Genomic DNA, 19832 nt, shown 5'->3' with positions numbered 1-19832 from the left:
ACTTTGTGTAAAGCCAGGTGCTATTATGTAAAGCTCCTGTTCTTATTAAGATTGACCAGGATGATTGAATTTCAGCTTGACACTCCTTTTAGTCACTATAGTACTTGTTTTGTGTCAAGGAACCAGCGATGGTCATTAAAAGCGGGATGACCTCAACTTAATCTGAAGCCATATTTTTAAAATAATGTGCATGTGTTTTTCATGCAGAGATGAAGTACAAAAATGTTATAATACAGTGAAGGACAATCTTGAGAAAACTTGACTGATTCTGTTTTCGACTCTAAACTGAAAACCATAACTAGAGCCTGACCGGTTGTCACTGACCACGTCATCATTGTTCCGCGTGTTGAAAATAGCCTGCAATTTAAAAAAATTCAATTTTGCAATGGCTTCTTAGTTGGCTCTGTTTTAAGGTTAAAGAGACTCTGTCACCACATTATAAGTGCCCTATCTCTTACATAATGTGATCGGCGCTGTAATGTAGGTAACATCAGTGTTTTTTATTTAGAAAAACTATCTATTTTCACCAAGTTATGAGCGTTTTTAGCTTTATGCTAATCACTTTCTTAATGCCCAACTGGACGTGTTTTTACTTTGGTCAGCGTCATACACTCCTCTGTATAACGCCCACTTGGTCAAATCAGTGACCAATCAGCGGCATACACTTCTCTCCATTCATTTACTCTGCACAAAGTGATCCTGTGTTGTTCACTATGTGCAGTGACATACAGACACATTAACGTTACTGGTGTCTTGACAGTGAATAGACATCACTACCAGCCAGGATGTGATGTCTATTCACAATCCCGACACTTCGGTAACGTTTGTGTGGGACTTACAGCACAGCAAGCGTAATCTCGCAAGATCACAGCTTACAGCGAGATCACGCTTGTTGTGCTGTAAGTCCCACACAAACGTTAGCGAAGTGTCGGGATTGTGAATAGACATCCCGTCCTGGCTGGAAGCGATGTCTATTTACTGTCAAGACACTTCTGTAACGTTAGTGTGTGAGTATGTGACAGCACATAGTGAACAACGCAGGATCACTATGTGCTTGATTACATGAATGGAGAAAAGTGTATGACGCTGATTGGTCAGTGTCATACACTTCTCTCCACAACACCCACTTGGTCAAAAGTAAAAACACGCCAGGTTGGGCATTAAGAAAGTCATTAGCATAAAGTTAAAATCGCTCATAACTTGGTGAAAATAGATTGTTTTTCTAAATAAAAAACACTGCTGTTACCTACATTACAGCGCCAATCTCATTATGTAAGCGATATGGCACTTATAATTTGGTAACAGAGCCTCTTTAAGTAAAAAATATTTGTTTTATTACATGTGAATCATATGTTCTTCTGCAAAACATAAAGACGCCCACCCCAAATACCTCTCTTTTTCTCTCTAGAAACAGACATAATTATTACAAATCTAAATATTTCACAGGGAAATTTATTATTTTCTGATCTATTTTAGAGCAGTTTCATATAATCGTAATTTACCCTAATTTTTGTGTTAAGTCGCATTACCCAGACCCACCGCGGGTTCTATTAAACCGAACTTTGATCTGTTAGGAAATGTTTCTTTAAGGTTGTCATGACTACTAGCCTAGCTTCTGGGCGTCTCTGGGTTGAGTTGCAGAGTCAATCTCATTTCTCTGTTTTCATCCTATCAGATTCTAAGGTGGAGTATTTAAGTCTGGTTAGTTCTTTCATTGTTGCTTGTGAATTTCTTTGTGTATGCAGATTCTGATCAAGCTCCTGGTTACACCCTGTATCACCTGATTATTTGGATTCTTGGAACTGGACTTTGGCTCTGTCTTTAGATTAACCCTTTTGCTTTGGACAGTCTGCTCTCGGCTGGTTTTGACTTCTGCAACTCCTGGCATTCTTCTGTTTTCTGATTTGGACTTACACCCTTTGCTCTCTGTCCCACTTGTCATCCTATATATGTATGTCTCTTTGCAGACTAAAGAAGATGAAGACCAGAGGAGACCTGTGGAAGGGGCACTGTATGGCATTAGGAGCCAATGTATAGCACTAATTGCTTTAGCACTATCTATTTAAAGGGAATGTGTTGCCAGAAAAACATGTTTTTTTTTTAAAAATTAAACATTTAGTGTGTGGGTGATTAAACATGGTTCAAATTTTTTTTATTTTTTTCACGAGTCAGGAAATAGTCAGGAAATATTATAAATTAATTCTAATTTATAATACTACCCATTTTTGGTCACTAGATGGAGCTAGTTCCCAAAATTGCAGCATTGCAACATTGGGTTAAAAGCCCTCGCTCTAGTGAGCTCTCAGCATCCCCCCCTCCTTTATCCTGGCTAGTGCCGGGATAAACGAGGGGTTTGAAAGGTTTAACCTCCTACACTGTGTGTCGCCATTTTTTGAGGTAACCCACAGTGTAGTAGGTTTACATACAGTAGTAAACACACACAAACACTAACATACATTGAAATCTCTTACCTGCTCCTGCCGCCGCGGCTCCCTCCGGCCCGTCCGCTCCCTTTGCTGCCGCTGTTCCATGTGCACAAGTCCGGAAGCCGCGACCGGAAGTAGTAATATTACTGTCCGGCCGCGACTTCTGGTCCACAGGAAAATGGCGCCGGACGGCGCCAATTTCGAATAGGACTGTGTGGGAGCGGCGCATGCGCAGTTCCCACACAGACGCCGTACACGGCAGTCAATGGGACGGGAGCCGTTCGCAGTCCCTATGGGACTGTGGCTGCCGTACTCCATGTCTGTGTGTGTCGTTAATCGACACACACAGAAATGGAACAAAAAATGGCAGCCCCCATAGGGAAGAAAAAGTGTAAAAATAAGAAAAAGTAAAACACAAACACACAAATGAATAAAAACGTTTTTATTAAAGCACTAACATCTTTAACATATAAAAAAAATTATTTGCCATGACACTGTTCCTTTAAGCACTGAATGGCACTATCTAGGCAGTATATGGAACAAAGGGGCACTGTTGTTCCAAAACTATTTTAAATGCCCTTTAAAAATCCTTCATTCTTCCTTGTAAATCATGTTGAAGCAGGCATCCATGTGTTAAAGTGTAATGTCAGCATAGGAGGGTGGAGTATGCAGGAGGCCCACTCAAGGGCCAACAAACTAAAGCCAGCCCTGGTTAATATCTTCTCTGCTTCTAACCATAATCACTAATATATAGCCAAACTACAGGTACCTTCTTCCTACCTGGCCCCCTAGGGCACCCTATTGCTCAGACAGTGATTGACAGGAACGTTCATCCTCCTTTATAAAAAGAGTTTTGCAGCAGCTGGGGTGTGTATCCAACAGCTTTCCAAACCTCTGTGCTAGGAAGATAGAGGGGGTGTAGGGTAACTGCATCAGGTAAAACAGCGGTACAGCACTAGATCTGTAGAATCAGTACATATAATCAGAATGCACCAAATATACAGATATTATATTCATCATATTCATAAGTGGAAACTGATATTATGATTATGAGCAAACACTGACATCATCTTCATCAAAATTTACAGCTGTTCATTGTCTGTCTGGATCCTCACCCTACAATAATATATAAAGAAAACATCATTACATCTGACATCCATAGATGTTACTGTCCACTTTCCTTCCTCCTACAGAATCCCCTGTTGGCTGAAGCAACCAATCGGAGAACAGCTTTTGCATTTTCACCATGGAAAATGTGGAAAAAAACATGGACTCTGCTTGCATTAGTATGTGCTCTGTAATTCTATAGGCCTTTTATATATATTTACAATACGTGTCCCTATTATGTATACGTATGTGGAAACTCATGGAATGGGCATTTAATTTATAACAAGTGCTCATATTTCTAGATAGTTTGTGTTAGTATTAGGATGGGATTTTGGTATCCGATGTTGTATTCCTATTAACTCCCTAAAAACTAAAAAGGTCTGCCCATAGCTGTATCCGGGCTCCTCTGGTCTTCATCTACTTCTCGTGTTCTGAGCAGCTGCTTTCTGATCTCCACCTATTATAGGGCCATTGTGACATCATCATATGAGGTTACAATGTCCTCCTGTTCTAGAGCAGATAATGTCACATATATGACCACACTTATGACTTTAGCTATTCAAGTAGAGGAGACCATCCTAATACCAAGTAATGACAATATCACAAAGCATATTGGTTTTAGCACCCCCTTCCTTGATACTATTCTGTCTTGGTAAAAAAAGATTAAAGAAAATCTTCTGTGTTCTGTATATTCCTGGAGGCATTACTTTTATCTCCCTTTCCTTTCTCCCACCTTAGACCTCATGCACACGAACGTGTTTTTGCTGCCACAATTCACCTGCAAATCTGTGGGTGAATTGCAGTCCTATTCATTTCAATGGGCCAATGCACATGACCGTTGTTTCCACGGTCCATGCATTGCCCAGGAGCCTGGACCGCAAAAAGATAGGACATGTCTTATTACGGCCGCATTTTGCGGTCCAGGCTCATTGAAATTAAAGTACACAGCCATGTACATGGCCTGTGATTTGAGGGCGGCCCGCGGGTGACACTCAGCAGCCATTCGAGCCGCAAATCACGGTCCGTGCACACCACTACGGTCGTGTGCATGAGGCAATATATTTGAAAGTGCTCTAATACTACTACCATAAACTATTAGGGGAACACAGTGCTTAACTATAGGTATCATACAGTGCCCAAGCAATCCTACTGTATACACTATACCAATAGCAAATATGCAAATGCACCACACCATAGCAAATATAAATGCCATATGTTGCTCGTATAAAACCACAATATAGTAATCAAACAATACCACCACACAAAGCCCAAATAAGTATACCATAAAGAACACAAATAACAACCCCACAGAATCATTAGAGTATCTTACAGGGATCTGCTGTGCATGCAGCTTATTTTCTTACACATAGCAACAGTAATATACATTCTGCTCAGAAAAATAAATTTCTTGGGGGCCCCATAGTCAACAAGCTGACACTATTCTTATGAACTCCATAGGAAATTTGACTCTGGTACTGAACCTTGATCCAGGAGGAGCTAGTGGCAGCATCAGGCTGGAGCAAGAATTAACCAAAAACATGTTTGCAATTAGTGGACACTGTGAGGGTACAATGGCATTGCCAGGGCCCAATGTAGGAGCTCCAGCAGCTCCATTGATGATCCACTCTTGACGTTGGGCCATAAACCCAACCTCTACTGAGGTTGCCACAGCAAAGAAAGTATCAGATCTTAACAAAGCTGACTAGAAAGGCTAAACTACCAACTATTCATACGGCTAGGAATACACAAGCAACATTTAGGCAACAGTATCACTGCATCAGAACAACATGGTCACCTGCAGCCATTTGCCATGTTAGATCATCAAGCTGCTGGATAAACTGGACCTTTAGCAATAATTACAGATCAGCATCTAGAATTTATTATAGAATTACTTGGTAATAAAAAGAGGTCATGAGATTTGTTTCATCAAGGCTGATGCTAAGTAATACATTAGAGTAAATTATACATAATATCTTGTGCCCAGAATCAATATTTTAGGTTGTTCATTAGGGAGCTTAGTCACTTTGATAAGCTGAATTACGGAGTCCTTTAATGATATTTATGAGGATGTCTGGAGAACACTCTTGTTAAATCGCTACTTGTGTCTTTCTGAGTCGGTGCACTTGTTCTGATATAAGCAGTTGACTATTTTAAGGTCTTGCTTGTAGCTACAAAATTGAGTCCGATACAGATTTATCAGGAAATTATATCTCACAAACTACAGGGCAAAAGGTAGAAGTTTTAAAATTTACCAGATATGAGGAACGTTTTAGGCTCAGTTCTCTAGCCTTAGGGAGATCTTTTCAGCCTATATCTTTGTCACCAAAAATATGAACTGTTCTCAGAAAACAGAACATGAAAATGTTTATTTTTTATTTTTTTGAGACCTTGTAAGGAGTGTGAACTAAGTACCCTGATTCAGAGCCTACAGACTGTATAAGTATCCTTTTTGTAAACAGTTGACTGTCACTTTGATGTTGTTATGTTGCACTGTATATGTTCGCCGTTTGGAGGTGCGGTGTCATCACTTTACAAAGAAATGAGAGACTTCTGTAAGACAGCGGCAGGGGTGGTATGGAGAACTGGCAAGTCCAAGAAGAGCCTGGTGCTGGCAGGATTCAGAGCATGGTGATGCTTATGCGCTGCGCTACCATGCTGACAGGAGGTTTGGCACCTTTTGGAGAAAGAGCGGATAAACCACGTGAGATTCTAGATGTGGCTGCTGCGGGTTGTGCAGTAGCGGGTGGAATCTGGTCGCCAACGAGAACGGGCTTGTCTTCCTGCAATGAGGCAGGAAAGGATTGGAGGCTGTAACTGCAGGAGTGGTAGGCAAGAGAGGTGGTGCAAGCCTATTTGGAGTTTGAAGAGATCAATGGCTGAAGGAGTGAAATCTTGGAGGGAAACAGAACAGCTGAATTACTGTGCAGTCAGTAGTAGGCGTCATGGAGCAGACACTGAGCTATTAAGAGTCTGGGGCTGATAAAGGCAGGCCGTGGAAGAGGATAGCTTGACATTCCGTCCAGACCCTCACTAAAGCTGTGATGGCTGCAGAGTATTGTTGGCCGGAGTGGTTAGTTCTGGGGAGTCTGCTGGAGCTGTGGAGATAGTCAGCCTGGAAGTGGAAACCAGTGGGTGGGTGAGCGGTACTGTGCTAAAAACCAAGGGGAGTCTGTAGTGCGGCCTAGTGGGCCTGCGATGAAGCTACAGTGAGAACTGGTTTCCCTGTATGCCTGAGATGCGGCCTAATAATTGCAGCCCTTGGAAAGTCTGGACTGCTGGATTTGTCAGTGGGAGAGGTAGCATCTGGTAACCCTTGAGAGTCAGGGCCCTTGAAAAAGCCTACCTTAATTCCATGTTGACTAGGAGTATAGAAGAAGACCTGAAACAGGGTCTGGATATTTTCTGGTGTAGGTGCCTGTGAGGCAAGACTGGCAGAGGAGCACTGGGAGGCAGGGCCTCTAATGTACTTAACCCTTGAGAGAAAGAAAGCAGTGGCGGTGGTAGGGTGTGTTCAGACTGAGCAGTGCAAGAAGTTTGAACCTTTGAGAGGCAGGAAACTGTGGGTAAAGTCCAATCCCTTGTGAACTGCAACCCTTGAGATGAATGGACATTGAAAGAGGGAGTGAGAGGTCCCTCGAGGATGTGGTCAGAAAGAGTGAAAGAGCAACCTAAGTGCAGAGACTGAGAGAGACTGACGTCTGACAAAAGGGCTATGATAACTCTGCTGAAAATTTAGACTTTAAGGTTTCACAATCATACACATGACAAGTTCTGCAAGTTCTGAGTTGGTATGTTTTTGTAAACCATTATCATCAATATGCATAGGCACCATACAATGCTCTATTTTTCATTATTTTATCTGGAAAATGTGTATTGTGGGAAAGACCAGGACCAAAAACAAAATGCAATTGGATGATGTGATATCTGGTATTTTTAGATTGACATATTAATGAAACATCTTAAAGCATTTCTATACAGCTCAGTGACGGGTGGTATTATAGTTAAGAGCCTTTATTACTTGAAACAGTCCCACAAAGTGGCAGTAGCAGTAGTGGGAAGTTTGAAGGCAAGGACCATATAGGGAAGGTTTGGGACTTGGGACTTTTAGAAGGGGTTTTCGGACTTCTGGTTTGGAGTTTACTTGATGTGAATGTTTGTTTTTTTGCAAGATACAGTTTCTGGTGCAGTGATTGTTAAAAATTAGGTGGATAAAAATGCATTGTGTGTAGGCATTCTTCATATTTGACTATTAACTATCAGCAAACATCTGGCCACTGTGTCTTTAAAACGCTGAAAGGGGCCTAATAATATCAGGGTCATAGGAAATTGTTTTACTCAATTGAATAATAAGGAGCAGAAGATTTATTCAGGAAAAGGAGATGATTTCCTACAGAGCGCCAGTAGCAGAGTTTGTCAGAGGGCAGCGGGAAACCTGTTTGGCTGATAGCACTTGATCCAATGGGGGAGTAAGGTCTTTGGAGGCAATAATAAATTACTCAGATATTCGAGTAGTCAGCATGTTACCTTTTAAATGCCTTTATCTTTGAAGGGGATTTGTAGCTCAGCATCTGAAAAATGGAGATTCGACCACTAAATATATATTAAGAAATTAAACACCACTAAATTTTGATCCATGAAAGGACATGATTTTGCAAGGTAGAGGTTCACTTTAGAAAAGGTGATCAGGGTAATAATTTCCCAGCAACACAATGTGTCAATATAAAAAAATTGCAGGAGTTTTGGTTGGCTCGAAATGTCACATCCCAACTCTATCTATCTATCTATCTATCTATCTATCTATCTATCTATCTATCTATCTATCTATCTATCTATCTATCTATCTGTCATTTGACTGCCTATAATGAATCATTACAATATTATTTTTATATCAGTATGGAGTGGTTATAGAATGTTTATACCTCAACAATCAGCTAAAACCTAGGAAATAAAAACTCTGAGCTGGATTTTCCTGTCAGAATGAGATCAAGCCTAGTATTATTGTCTCTGTTGTATTTATATCATTCGAGTGACATTTCTGTTCATTGCTTGGTGCACTGTTAACAGGAAAATTCAATTTCTTATCTATTATGAAAGCTGATGTCTACCCTTCGCACTGGTCACAGTAGGATCCACCAGACATCATTACGATCACAAGTTGACAAAGCCCAAGAAGGTTGTCACATATTTGGCGCTTACAGAAATCCAATTAAATATGGCTGTTTTCATCTGTGTTCCTGTGCACATCTTGTAAAAATAAAGTGACAGTTTGTATAACTTTAGCAAAATAAATACTTGTCCTTCATATGTCTTTTATTTTATTATCTCCAAACTCATTTGGTTAAGACTCTAGTCATACATGACTGCATATTTATTCTATAAAGACTTTGTAGGCATCTTGCAGTACTAGCAAAACATTAAGGAACTATTCAAATTGCAGTTAATTATTGCGATTACTGCAAAACAATTGCATTTTTTGCCATAATGAACCCTGATCTAACCACACCGTGTAAATAAGTCCCAATACGATGTGGCCAAGCCATGGTAATTGCCGCATGGCAAAAAAAAAAAAAAGGCATGCAAGCAAATGTTGCTAAATAGAGGACGCAGTCACTTGCTATTTCTTTTTCAAACTTGGCTCTACACAGTTGTACAGCAGAAGCAATGTTAGTGAATAATAAATTATGAAATGCCCATTCAGTTTTTTCTACTAAGATTTTGAGGCTGATTAGCACGGCATACAGGGGGAAAGTTATCAATAATGTCATGAGATGTATACATTTATGATAGATGTATTTGTATGTACACTACCGTTCAAAAGTTTAGGGCCACTTAGAAATTTCTTTATTTTTGAAAAGTACAGTAAAAAATAGTGTAGTACCGTGTTAGCCAGAGACAATATGAAATGTTAAATACTTTTGTGTCAAAAAAGACAAAAGTATAATAGGTATGATACCTTTATTGGCTAACCATAAAAGTTATATATGCAAGCTTTCAGAGCGCAGAGGCTCCTTCTTCAGGCAGTTTACAAATGAATGACTTAGAAAAAAGCACAACATTTAGATGTTACACAAAGACAATTAGTACATGAGGTGATACATCATTAAGATAAGCCGGGGCAATAAAACTGAGGTTATAGGGGTGATGACTTAGGAGTTAAGGCATCTGGAGTCAGTCTGATGGGGGACGTGACGTGTGTCCATGTAGTGGCTCATAAATCCTGGTGTTAGATTGAGGCCTTGTGTCAATGACTGGAATTTTATCATCATCTTGAATTCCCAAATTTTTCTTTCTCTGTTGTTTTTAAAATGACCCTTCAGAATGAGTACCTTTTAAATCTGCCAAACTGTGATCAGGTCCAGAGAAATGTTTTCCCACGGGTGTATCCACCACCTGTTTTATTGTATGTCTGTGAAGATTCATCCTGGTTTGTAGTTTTAGTATTGTTTCTCCAATGTAGATTCCTTTATTGATGCACCTTGTACACAGGATCACGTACACTACATTGGAGGATGTACAGGAGAATGTGCCAGTGATTTTATAGTCCTGCTGCGTGTTTGGTATCTGGATGGTGTTTGATGATAAGATGTTGGTACAGGTCTTGCATTTTCTACTGTTGCAAGGAAAAGTGCCAGTCTCTGATGGTGGTGAGAGGGCACTTCTGACCAGGAGATTCCTTAGGTTTGGTGGCTGTTTGTAGGCAAGGAGTGGTAAATCTGGGAATATTTCCTTCAGTTTATTGTCTTTGTTAAATATGGGTTGGAGATGAGCAGCAATTTTCCTCAAGATGTTCATTTGGGGGTTGTATATGACCACTAGGGGAACCCTGCTGTTGTCTTCCTTCTTTTTGTACTCCAGAAGATTGCTCCTTGGAATTCTTGTTGCTCTGTAGATCTGATCATCTATAATCCTTGGATGGTATCCCTGTTGTAAAAATGTATTCCTCAGTGATAGCAGGTGTTGTTTTGTGTCTTCACAGTCTGAACAGATCCGTATGTATCGCAGAGCCTGGCTGTAGATGATGGATTTCTTTATGTGTCTCGGATGGAAGCTGTTCCATCTCAGATATGCTGGACGGCCTGTAGGTTTATGGTAGATTGTTGTTTGTATGGTATTGTCTCTCATGTATATGGTCATGTCCAGAAAATGTATTTGAGATGTAGAGTAGTTGAGAGTGAGTTTGATGGTAGGAATTCAAGATGATGATAAAATTCCAGTCATTGACACAAGGCCTCAATCTAACACCAGGATTTATGAGCCACTACATGGACACACGTCACGTCCCCCATCAGACTGACTCCAGATGCCTTAACTCCTAAGTCATCACCCCTATAACCTCCGTTTTATTGCCCCGGCTTATCTTAATGATGTATCACCTCATGTACTAATTGTCTTTGTGTAACATCTAAATGTTGTGCTTTTTTCTAAGTCATTCATTTGTAAACTGCCTGAAGAAGGGGCCTCTGCGCTCTGAAAGCTTGCATATATAACTTTTATGGTTAGCCAATAAAGGTATCATACCTATTATACTTTTGTCTTTTTTGACACAAAAGTATTTAACATTCTTTATTTTTGAAAGAAAAGCACAGTTTTTTTCAATGAAGATAACATTAAATTAATCAGAAATACACTCTATACATTGTTAATGTGGTAAATGACTATTCTAGCTGCAAACGTCTGGTTTTTAATGCAATATCTACAAAGGTGTATAGAGGCCCATTTCCAGCAACCATCACTCCAGTGTTCTAATGTTACATTGTGTTTGCTAACTGTGTTAGAAGGCTAATGGATGATTAGAAAACACTTGAAAACCCTTGTGCAATTATGTTAGCACCGCTGTAAACAGTTTTGCTGTTTAGAGGAGCTATAAAACTGACCTTCCTTTGAGCTAGTTGAGAATCTGGAGCATTACATTTGTGGGTTCGATTAAACTCTCCAAATGGCTAGAAAAAGAGAGCTTTCATGTGAAACTCGACAGTCTATTCTTGTTCTTAGAAATGAAGGCTATTCCATGCGAGAAATTGCCAAGAAACTGAAGATTTCCTACAACGGTGTGTACTACTCCCTTCAGAGGACAGCACAAACAGGCTCTAACCAGAGTAGAAAGAGAAGTGGGAGGCCCCGCTGCACAACTGAGCAACAAGACAAGTACATTAGAGTCTCTAGTTTGAGAAATAGATGCCTCACAGGTCCTCAACTGGCAGCTTCATTAAATAGTACCCACAAAATGCCAGTGTCAACGTCTACAGTGAAGAGGCGACTCTGGGATGTTGGCCTTCAGGGCAGAGTGGCAAAGAAAAAGCCATATCTGAGACTGGCTAATAAAAGGAAAAGATTAATATGGGCAAAAGCACACAGACATTGGACAGAGGAAGATTGGAAAAAACTGTTATGGACAGACGAATCGAAGTTTGAGGTGTTTGGATCACACAGAAGAACATTTGTGAGACGCAGAACAACTGAAAAGATGCTGGAAGAGTGCCTGACGCCATCTGTCAAGCATGGTGGAGGTAATGTGATGGTCCGGGTGTTGCTTTGGTGCTGGTAAAGTGGAAGATTTGTACAAGGTAAAAGGGATTTTGAATAAGGAAGGCTATCACTCCATTTTGCAACGCCATGCCATACCCTGTGGACAGCGCTTGATTGGAGCCAATTTCATCCTACAACAGGCCAATGACCCAAAGCACAGCTCCAAATTATGCAAGAACTATTTAGGGAAGAAGCAGGCAGCTGGTATTCTATCTGTAATGGAGTGGCCAGCGCAGTCACCAGATCTCAACCCCATAGAGCTGTTGTGGGAGCAGCTTGACCGTATGGTACGCAAGAAGTGCCCATCAAGCCAATCCAACTTGTGGGAGGGGCTTCTGGAAGCATGGGGTGAAATTTCTCCCGATTACCTCAGCAAATTAACAGCTAGAATGTCAAATGTCTGCAATGCTGTAATTGCTGCAAATGGAGCATTCTTTAACGAAAGCAAAGTTTGAAAGAGAAAATTATTATTTCATATAAAAATCATTATTTCTAACCTTGTCAATGTCTTGACTATATTTTCTAGTCATTTTGCAACTCATTTGATAAATATAAGTGTGAGTTTTCATGGAAAACACAAAATTGTCTAGGTGACCCCAAACTTTTGAAAACGCACACTTATATTTATCAAATGAGTTGCAAAATGACTAGAAAATATAGTCAAGACATTGACAAGGTTAGAAATAATGATTTTTATTTGAAATAATAATTTTATCTTCATTGAAAAAAACTGTGCTTTTCTTTAAAAAATAAGGAAATTTCTAAGTGACCCTAAACTTTTGAACGGTAGTGTATGTATGTATGTAGATAATACATAGCACTTGTGATAAATGGTACAAATGATAAATGGGATATTTTCAAATCTACTTTGGGTAATTATAGTGAAAAATTTATTCGTATAGGTAACAAGTATAAACGACTGAAATGAAACCCCACATGGCTTACACCTTCTGTAAAAAGGGCAATACATGACAAAAAAAAGGGCATTTGAAAAATACATATCTGAGGGTACAGCTGTAGCCTTTTTAAATTATAAAGAGCGCAATAAAATCTGTAGAAAGGTAATAAAATTAGCAAAAATACAAAATGAAAGGCTGGTGGCCAAGGATAGTAAAACAAATCCCCAAAAATTCTTCAAGTATGTAAATGCAAAAAAGCCAAGGTCTGAACATGTAGGACCCCTAGATAGTGGTAATGAGGAGTTGGTCCCAGCGGATCAAGAGAAGGTAGAGTTACTAAATGGGTTCTTCAGCTCTGTATATACAACAGAAGAAAGAGCAGCTGATGTAGCCGCTGCCGGTGTTGTTAATATATCAGTTGATATACTGAATTGGATGAATGTAGATATGTTCCAACTAAATAAAATAAATTTGCACAAGGCCCAGGGACCAGATGGGTTACACCCTAGAGTTCTTAAAGTGCTTAGTTCAGTTATTTCAGTCCCCCTCTTCATAATATTCAGAGATTCTCTAGTGACTTGTATAGTGCCAAGGGACTGGCGCAGGGCAAATGTGGTGCCTATTTTCAAAAAGGGCTCTAGGTCTTCCCCGGGTAATTATAGACCAGTAAGCTTAATATCCAACGTGGGGAAAATGTTTGAGGGGCTATTAAGGGGCTATATACAGAATTATGTGACAAAAAATAGTATTATAAGTGACAGCCAGCACGGTTTTACTAAGGACAGAAGTTGTCAAACTAACCTGATCTGTTTTTATGAAGAGGTGAGCAGAAGCCTAGACAGAGGGGCTGCTGTGGTTATAGTGTTTTTGGACTTTGCAAAGGCATTTGACACTGTCCCTCATAGACGTCTAATGGGTAAATTAAGGACTATAGGTTTAGAAAGTATAGTTTGTAATTAGATTGCGAATTGGCTCAAGAACCGTATATAGAGAGTTGTGGCCAATGATTCCTACTCTGAATGGTCCCTGGTTATAAATGGTGTACCCCAGGATTCCGGGCTGGGACCACTATTATTCAACTTATTTATTAATGATATAGAGGATGGGATTAATAGCACTATTTCTATTTTTGAAGATGACACCAAGCTATGTAATATAGTTCAGTCTATGGAAGATGTTCATGAATTGCAAGTTTAAACAAACTAAGTGTTTGGGCGTCCAGTTGGCAAATGAAGTTTAATGTAGATAGATGTAAAGTTATGCACCTGGGTACCAACAACCTGCATGCATCATATGTCCTAGGGGGAGCTACACTGGCGGATTCACTTGTTGAGAAGGTTCTGTTTTGGCCCTCAGGAGGAAGCCGATTTTTTCAAATCTGACATGTGTTACTTTAAGTGGTAATAACTTTTGAATACTTTTACCTACCCAAGTGATTCTGAGATTGTTTTCTCGTGACATATTGTACTTTACGTTAGTGAAAAAATGTGGTCGATAAATTCAATATTTATTGGTAAATAACACCAAGATTTAGAGAAGATTTGCAAAAATTAACATTTTTCTAAATTTGTAATGTATCTGCTTGTAGGACAGATAGTTATAACACACAAAATAGTTACTAGTTTTACATTTCTCATATGTCTACTTTATGTTTGCATCCTTTTTTGAACATCCTTTTATTTTTCTCGGACGTTCTAAGGCTTAGAACTTTAGCAGCGATTTCTCATATTTTCAAGAAAAGGCAATTTTTTTCAGGGACCAGTTCAGTTCTGAAGTGGCTTTGAGGGCCTTATATATTAGAAAGCCCCCATCAATCACGCCATTTTAAAAACTGCACCCCTCAAAGTATTCAAAACAGCATTCAGAAAGTGTTTTAACCCTTTAGGCGTTTTACAGGAATAAAGCAAAGTAGAGGTGAAATTTACAAATTTAATTTTTTTTGCCAAAATTAATTTGTAATCCATTTTTTCTGTAAGGGTATGTTCACACGGCGGGGGTCCGTAACGGCTGAAATTACGGGGATGTTTCAGCCTGAAAACATCCCCGTAATTTCAGCCGTACCGGCATGTGCAGGCGCTTGAACGCCGCGTCAATTACGGCCGTAATTAGCGCTGCTATTCATTGGAGTCAATGAATAGCGGCTCCAATTACGGCCAAAGAAGTGACAGGACACTTCTTCTACGCGGGCGTCTATTTACGCGCCGTCATTTGACAGCGGCGCGTAAATATACGCCTCGTGTGAACAGACAAACGTCTGCCCATTGCTTTCAATGGGCAGATGTTTGTCAGCGCTATTGAGGCGCTATTTTCAGACGTAATTCGGGGCAAAAACGCCCGAATTACGTCCGTAAATAGGCCGTGTGAACATACCCTAACACAGAAGGTTTTACCCGAGAAATGCAACTCAATATTTATTGCTCAGATTCTGCAGTTTTTAGAAATATCTGACATGTGGCCCTAGTACGCTAATTTACTGAAATACAGGCCTCAGAAGCAAAGGAGAACCTAGTGGATTTTGGGGCCTCCTTTTTATAGAATATATTTTAGGCACCATGTCAGGTTTGAAGAGGTCTTGTGGTGCCAAAACAGTAAAGACCCCCCAAAAGTGACCCCATTTTGGAAACTACACCCCTCAGGGAATTTATCTAGGGGTATAGTTAGCATTTTGAACCCACAGTTTTTTTGCTAAATTTATTTGAATTAGTATGTGAAGATTAAAATCTACTTTTTTTCTGAAAAAACGTAGAAATGTTTAATTTTTACAAGGAATAAAGGAGAGAAAACACCCCAACATATGTAAAGCAATTTCTCCCAATTATAGAAAAACCCCATATGTGGTAATAAACGGTTTTAATTTTTACAAGCAATAAAGGAGAAAAACACCCCAACATTTGTAAAACAATTTCTCCCGATTACGGAAATACGCCATATGTGGTAATAAACAGCTGTTTGGACCCACAGCGGGGCTTAGAAGGGAAGGAGGGATATTTGGCTTTTGGAGCTCAAATTTAGCTGAAATGGTTTTTGGGTACCATGTTGAATTCGCAAAGCACCTGAAAGGCCAAAACAGTGGAAACCCCGCAAAAGTGACCCCATTTGGGAAACGACACCACTTAAGGGATCTAACTAGGGGTATAGTGAGAATTTAGACCCGACAGGTCTTTTGCAGAATTTATTAGAATTAGGCCGTGAAAATTAATATCAACATTATTTCCACTAAAATGTTGAATTTTTTCAATTTCACAAAGGATAAAGGAGGAAAAAGCACCTCAACATTTGTAAAGCAATTTCTCCCGAATATGGCTATACCCCACATATGGTCATAAATGTTTTTCTATTAGAAATTAATTAACCCTTTCCGGACTGATCCATTTTTTGCTTTTCCTTTTTAGTTTTTCCCTCCCTGCTTTCCAAGAGCACTAACTTTTTTATTTTTCCGTCAATAGACCGTTGTGAGGGCTTACTTTTTGTGGGACGAGCTGTAGTTTTTATTGGTACCATTTTTTGGTACGTACAACTTTTTGAGCACTTTTTAGTAAATTTTGTGGTAGAGCCAAGGTGACCAAAAGCAGCGATTTTGCCGGTTTAAATTATATATTTTTCACTGTGTTCGCCATGCGAGTTAAATAATGGTATATTGTAATAGTTTGGACTTTTACAGACACAGCGATACCAATTTTGTGTATTTTTTTACATTACTTTAGAGATAAAAATGGGAAAAGGTTCTTTTTTTGGACTTTATTTATTAAAAATTTTTTCACTAATAATAAATATTTACTTTTGGTTTTACACATTTTATTAGCCCCCTAGGGGACTTGAACCAGCAATCAGTAGATAGCTGGTACAATACACTGCAATACTAATGTATTGCAGTATATTGTCATTTTTCCAGGCTCCTGTAACAGCGCGATCGCTGTTCCTGTCCGTTAGTCCTGGGTGTCAGCTGTAATACAAAGTTGAAACCCGCAGCGTATGGAGCGGGCTCAGCACGTTAGCCTGCTCCATACATCACCCCGAACACCACGACATGCTATTAAGTCGTGGTGCGCAAAGGGGTTAATACGCAGCAGATGGTGCAGAGTGAAAATTTAAATTTTGTACTGATATGCCATTTTAGTGCACAATATGTTATGCCCAGTTTGTGCCACTGAAGACAAATACCTCATAAAATATTAATCGGGTTCTCCTGGGTATGGCGATGCCATATCTGTGGACGTAGACTGTTTGGGCACGCTGTATTGCTCAGAAGGGAGGGAGGGGCATTTGGCTTTTAGAGCACAGATTTTGCTTGGTAGCAGTTCTGATTGGCGTTTTGCTGGTATTTCAGTTTATAAAGTCGGGGAATATGTAATCTGTGAAAAAAAGAAAAGATTTGATATCCAATAACCCAAGAAATTTTGTGGACCGAATGCCACACGGTGCTATCCTAGTAATTAAAGCAGAAAAGAAAAAACAAAAAAACCCTCTAGGATATATCAGCACTCACATGGGTATGTAGTAATAATAAATAATTTTATTAATACAATTATTTATTTTTACTACATACCCATGTGAGTGTTGATATATCCTAGAGGGTTTTTTTGTTTTTTCTTTTCTGAATATATAATCTGTGTAGAGTTTATCAGGGCATAAGAGGGTATAATAAAGGGGTAAATAAATAATAATCCGCAGATGTGTGGCCGGTGTCGCACTGATAAATGGTGCCCAGTTTTATCTGCTTTTGGGACACTGCACATTTTGCATCGTCATATTCTGGAAGCCAGAACTTTTTTATTTTTAATCCAAAAGAGCTGTTTGAGGGTTTATTTGTTGTGGGACAATCTGTAGCTTTCATTGGTAGATGCAGTTTTTCTTGATCACTTTTTATTCCATTTTTTGGCAAGCAAGGTGACCAAAAACCATCAATTCTGACAATGTTTTTTATTCTTTTTTTTTTTACAGGGGTTCACCCTGGGCTATAAATGACCATTTTACTTTATTCTGCGGGTTGGTACGATTACGGCAATAACATATGTATATCTTTTTTTTTGTGTTTTGCAGCATTTGCACAATAATTTTTTTTATAAAATAATAAATTTTGAGTCGCCGTATTCTGAGAGCCATAACTTTTTTTATTTTTCAGTCAAAAAAGCTGTGTAAGGGCTTATTTTTTGCGGGATGGGTTGGAGATTTTATTGGTATTATTTTGAGGTACATGCGACTTTTTATCACTTTTTATTGTATATTTTGGTAGGGGTGGTGACCAAAAAAATGGTGATTCTGGCATTGTCTTTTACTTTTTTTTTGCAGTGAAGACATCCGAGAACTGAGAGTAGCAAGAGGGCAACCCTGCCAATGAATGATGCGGAGGAGGCTGAGGGGATGGATATGTCTCAGACAGCGGTTGAAGCACTTGGGACCCCACTGGAGAAACTCTTCGTAGTTCCAATGCAGGACTGGGGTGTGTAGACGGAGCCAAGGCAAACCCAGCAGCAACGGGTTGACGCCTTGGGTAGAACAAACAGGGAGATGAGATTCGAATGAAGAGCTCCCACTTGAAGCCTCAGCGGTTTGGCTACAAACAATATTGGGTCGGGAAGCGGCAGTTCATCTATTGAGGCAGCGATCAACGGCTTCTCCAGAAGGGTAGTAGGCAAGTGAATAAGATCCACAAGGTCGTTGCGTATAAAATTGGCTACCGAGCCAGAGTCCAGATACGCAGAGACCCGATGCATTTTTTCGCCGGACATTATGGTCACAGGAATGGACAATTTAGATGAACGACCTTCTTTATCTAAGGTTGTCTCTCCTACCAACCCTAGGCTTTGGGGCTTTTGGAGAAACAGGCGCACAAGATGGCCTCCGAGGCCGCAATATAGACAGAATCCCGAGGTGCGTCTGCCTTGTCTCTCCTGTGTAGATAGCTTAAACTGGTCCATCCACACAGACTCCTTATGAGGGTCGGCAACTGTGGACAGCAGGGGTTGCTGCAAAGTAGGGACCGGACTAGGGAGACCTCTCTCCCGACGAGCTTCTTGGAGCCGTTCTCGGATCCTTATATCAATCCGGGTGGCCAGAAGGATGAGGTCATCCAGGGTAGATGGTAGATCTCGAGCGGCAAGCTCGTCCTTAATCTTAGAAGACAGTCCTTGCCAGAATGTAACCACCAGGGCCTCATTGTTCCACAACAGTTCTCCCGCCAGGGTGCGGAAGTGAATGGCATACTCGCCCACGGAGGTGTCTCCTTGGCGTAGGTTCAGCAAGGAGGCGGCTGCAGACGAGACTCGTCCAGGCTCCTCAAACACTGTGCGAAATGTCCGGAGGAAACCCTGGAAGTCACGGGTCTCTGGACCTTGTCTCTCCCAGATAGGATTCGCCGATGCAAGGGCCCTGCCAGTGAGGAGAGAGATGATGAAAGCAACCCTTGCGACATCAGACGAGAATGCCCTTGCATACAGGCTAAAGTGGATCTAGCATTGGTCCAAAAATCCATGACAGGTCCCTGCGTCTCCATCATAGCGATCAGGAAGGAGCAAAGAAAAATCAGGGATCAACACTGCCAGGGGGTGTAGTCAGAGGATCAACACTGCCAGGAGGTGTAGTAGGAGGAACGGCAGCTTGCAAATCCTGCCGACGTGCGAGAATGTTCTGGAGGAGTTGGTCCTGTCGAGACGGGAGGTCTAGCATATCCGTCTGCATCTCCTGTGACGTCATCTTAGTCTTGGATCAACCAGCGGGGTGTTGCGGGATGGCAGCTGGCCAAACAGGTATAATGCAATGTCTATAGTTCAGAAAGGGTACCTGAGGTAATGTAGACAGTAGCTGTGGATTCAGGCTAAAATGAGGCTCCAACAGTAGACGAACACCCGGCGGGGTGCGACACAATAGATGCAGC

Source organism: Rhinoderma darwinii, chromosome 4 (assembly GCF_050947455.1).
Source record: "Rhinoderma darwinii isolate aRhiDar2 chromosome 4, aRhiDar2.hap1, whole genome shotgun sequence".
Taxonomy (NCBI): Eukaryota; Metazoa; Chordata; class Amphibia; order Anura; family Rhinodermatidae; genus Rhinoderma; species Rhinoderma darwinii.
This window is presented reverse-complemented; position numbering follows the sequence as displayed.